We start from the raw sequence: 4,847 nt of genomic DNA on the forward strand, positions 1-4,847 counted from the left end.
ACTTTTAAGTGTTTTCACGCATTTTAACATAGGCCAGAAAATCTGTAAGTGGAAAAATAAAAATATGCAAGATTTTTATGAAGTCTAAAATCTGATTTGTTTTGTTAACTCCTTTCTAATAATGGAGGTTTGTTTTTTTGTCAGAATCCTGCTTTTTTTCTCGGGTGATGAATTCACATAAATGAAAACAGAAATGAACATCCATCCATCCATCCACCCATCTATCCATGCACACACACACTCACGATACATACATACATACATACATACATACATATGTAGGCATTTATGATGAATGACTTATGAGAATCTGTTTGTCCTATCGTCTTTACAGCTTACATATTTAATACGGTTTATGATTCAAGAAGCGTCAGCACCGGCTGAAAAATATTCATCGTAATTTAAGCATTCTGTACTTCTTCGCCGTTTCAATAGAGAGGCGTGTTATTAATCCATATTGAAATAGACATAGATTTGTGTCTGTGCCTTTGTATTCTGTAGCATGTATGTGTGCGTTTTGTGCATGTGTAAGTGACTGTATGTATGTGCGTGTGTATATAAACACACACACACACACACACACACACATATATAAACAGCAAAAATATCATAAAAACTATATATATATATATATATATATATGCATATATATTATTGTGTCTGGGTGTATACACAAGCACACGTATCCGTACTTATCTAAATATGCATTTAAACAGAAATACATGTAGTCATATATATATATATATATATATATATATAAAACCCAAATGCATTAAACCGTTAAACAGACATATACACATGCAGAAACTTACTGCCATAAGCACACACACACACACACACACGCACACACACACATGTTCATATTATACTGTGTCATATTGTATTATATATGCATGTGCAGTGTGTCTCATGATTGAGTACAATGAAAATTTCAAACAACATCAACATACTGTTTTTCTTCCTTAGTGTATATTTGACAAGCTATTCAAGTCATCTATCATTTCAGTCATCCATTTATCTATTTATCTATTTAACAATGTAATAATAATGATATATTTTCTTCTTCTCACACCAATCTTTGTATAACATATACAAATACAACAATATAACGAACGTCAATAATATAATTGAAATCAATGATAACAGTTAAACAGAATAGAAATTCTTTGTATCAAACAAGATGGAGTATGTTGTTTTTATTCTCTTTCTTTAATATTCTAAGAAGACATATTTTAACGGGGTTTATAACAGAATATAGCTGTCTGATTGGACTTTCTTGTCAAGTGAATTTATCATGTGTGTTTATGTGTTTGTATGTGTGTATGTGCACACGCAAACAAGCCTAAACAAACAGATATATGTATACATACACCCGCGCACATACGAGGATTGAACAAAAGCTAGCGGGACCGGTACTATAAAAAGAAAACTACCAAAACATATCAATTTCGAATTTAATCTCCTTCGAAATCGTCCACGTCTGAAGTCAAGCATTTTATCCAGCATCGATAGGAAATTCCTCGAACTCTTTTGCGGGAATAGCGAGCAGCTGCCTCTTCGTATTCTCTTAGATTTCCTTGACATTTTGAAATGCTGATGGGGTCTTCCAATGCGAAGAATGAGCTTCGGTTTCGGGCTCAGTAACCATTGACCTACGATTCGCGACCTCTTATGACTATTTTCAAAATGGTTACGTCTTTGTCGACACCATCAAGGAGATTCTGTGCAGCTGAAGCCCGGTCTTCTTTTGAGACGACCATACTCTACACACTTTACTTGCCGGCATTGCTATAAACAACGGAAGAAAGCGATAACATTATATGAGTGACAGAGTTGAAGGTCAATCTGTGCCAAGTGGCTTCACGCTGATGACTTCAGTAGTCCAGAAAATGTCCGAGGTGTATATGGAACATTTAGTGCAGACATACCGACGATTCTGGTCCCATATTAAAAGACTCATCGAAGCGAAACGTAGAATCATAGAATAATATTTTACGAAAGTGTATCGTGACCATGCACTGAAAATTTCCTTAGAATATTTTTTTTATATATATTCACACACACACACACACACACAATAATATATATATATATTCCGTAATTTGCCTAAGTTTTGCGTCTGTTCTGTGTGGACAAGATTTTAACTTCTATGTTGTCGAGTGAGCCCCCGTGTTCCTGCACGGCGTGCTGGTATTGAACCGATGAGCTCTTCTCTTCCTTCAGCTCTCGCCAATACTCATTTACCCGCTCTCCCCTGATCTGTGCTGTCTCCTCTACGTACGTCTTTATCTTGCAGAATTAAGACAGACAGACGGTCGGACAGACAGGCATACAGGCAGACAAGCATACAGACAGACAAAGCGATAGATAGATGGATATTCGTGAAAATTTAAATTTCCTTTCGTTGAAGACAGAAAAAAATTCAATAAAAATATTTTCACATTGAAGAGGAAATAATTTTATAATTTCAGGGAATTAAAAAGAAAATTTTTAAAATCAGTTTCGAAGCTCAGGAGACATCCTTTTCTTTCTTAGCAGGCAAAGACACGATTAATAGCATAGTTTGTTTGACTGTCTGTCTGTTATATATATGCGTATGTGCACACACGTACACACATGAATTTTTATACACACACACACACACACACACGCACACGCACACGCACACACATGACGCTCTCATTTTTATTTCTGCTTCGTATGTAGTGAATGCTGTTACATTATTGAGTATATATATGTGTGTGTATATATGTTGAGAATGTGTACGTGTATGCACCTGTATCTTTGTGTATATATTTTGTCTGCATTTTGTATGTGCGTGCGTGTGTTCTGATTTCACCCTTTAGCGTTGAGATTGCTCTGTGGAATGGTAATGCTTATTTATTCATGTTGCTTAGAATTAATCATGCATTATCACGTAACGACGAAATTTCAATGATGTCGTTCTTTATAGAATGACATTGTAGAATAGGTGTGAGAGTTTGTATCTGACTACTTTGACCATAAAATAGGCGGACGATTTGTGCTGGTTGTGGCCGGTTAAAATATACATTGAGTTTTATAGCTTCGACTTTATTCCATAGTTTATGTCTACTTTGTTATGATGGATAGTATTAATATCATAGCTTTAATTATTTTAATTTAAAATGTGTCATAATTTATTCGTCTGGGAAAATGTGGACAGAAAAGTACATTTCTACACGCGCAGACACACAACACAAACACACTCATACATACACACACACACACACACACACACACACACACACACACACACACACACACACGCGCACACACGCACACACGCACACACGCACACACACACACACACACACGCACACACACATCTATCTACCCATTTATCTATCTCTATATAGAGACACACAGACAGACACAAGCTACAGATATATATGCACAAATATTTCGTAACTGGAAGAGAAACGAATGAGGCAGAAAAAAATCTCTTTGCAACGTGAAAATATAATACTAAGACTTGTGTCGGTTTACAAGATCTCTACAAGTAATGCGGGGGGTATCTGTGTCCATCAGGCCGGAATATAAACTGTTTTCCGGGGCCCTTGAAAGTTACGTAAATTTTAGGATGGTTGTTTCGTATAAAGTAAAGCGGATATTTTCTAGCAATTCTCTTCAAGACTACTTGACCTTGTATTTAAGGCTTGCTGTCGTATCCTTCTATGTTAAATTATGAGATGGTCCCGATATTATACTTGCTTCTTTAGCAATCCTTATGGATCCACACTTCGCACACCATTGCTTGGAGATATTTCTGTCAGTTAGCTTTCAGGTTCTTTTGAGTCTTTTTCGGACAACGTCCATAAACGCTTTACGATATCAACTGGATTCTAGGTTTATGAACAGCCTTGCCGTCCCAATGCCTTTATGAACGACATTCAAGCTCAGCTTCACTCATGTCAACTACTGTTTTTAACTGTGATGGCTTTCTTAGATTTCTATTTTAGCCAAATCTCTACACTCTTAGAGGCTTACCCAGTTTGTCGCAGAAGAAAGAGTTTAATTCTTCTGCAGAACAGTGGAGACTCCGATATCACCTATCGCAATGCAGCTAATTGGTAAAGCTGAAAAGGGTGGACATGAAAAGTGTTCTCTTCACGACGTTTTCTCTTCTTTTTCTAGACTATTATGTTACATTTAGAGCTTCCGCGTGATTTCTTGGTTATCTTAGTCATGCTAGGAGAGCTGCGGAATCATGTACAACATATGCCACAAAAAGCTTGCCATATAGCACGTGGAAATTACTAAAATGCTTTCCAGGATGGTTGCAGCATTACACAAGAGTGGTTTTACTGAGTAACGATGAAACGATTGTAAACGATGCTTTAAAATGTTTATAACTCCACTATTGGAAATTATATACGTGTGTGTTTGTGTCTATGAATGCATATATTTATCTCAGTGTGTGCTCGTTATACTTATACGTATATACGCATACATTTATTCCAATGTATTTGTCTGTATTAGAAATGTAAGTATACACGTATATATATATATATATATATATATATATATAATGTTAATTCTCTAAATGAAGTATTAACAGTAACTGCACGATAAAGTGTAGTATATTGCCACTTAAGTGTGGCTGACCCCTAGGGGTGGATGTTACTGTTGCTTTTAGCCCCAGGAGGACATCTCCTCCAGCTGGCTTATCGACACACGACTGTGTCCTGTTTGCCAAGGGAGTTATCCCTCTCACCACGACCAGCAGCACGAACGTATCCGGATTTCAGGGTTATTTCCCTTCTTCGGCGTTCGACAGCTGATGACCTTGGTGAGAGAGAAAAACCTGGCAAAATCTTATATCTTCT

Source organism: Octopus bimaculoides, chromosome 23, assembly GCF_001194135.2.
Source record: "Octopus bimaculoides isolate UCB-OBI-ISO-001 chromosome 23, ASM119413v2, whole genome shotgun sequence".
NCBI classification, from domain to species: Eukaryota; Metazoa; Mollusca; class Cephalopoda; order Octopoda; family Octopodidae; genus Octopus; species Octopus bimaculoides.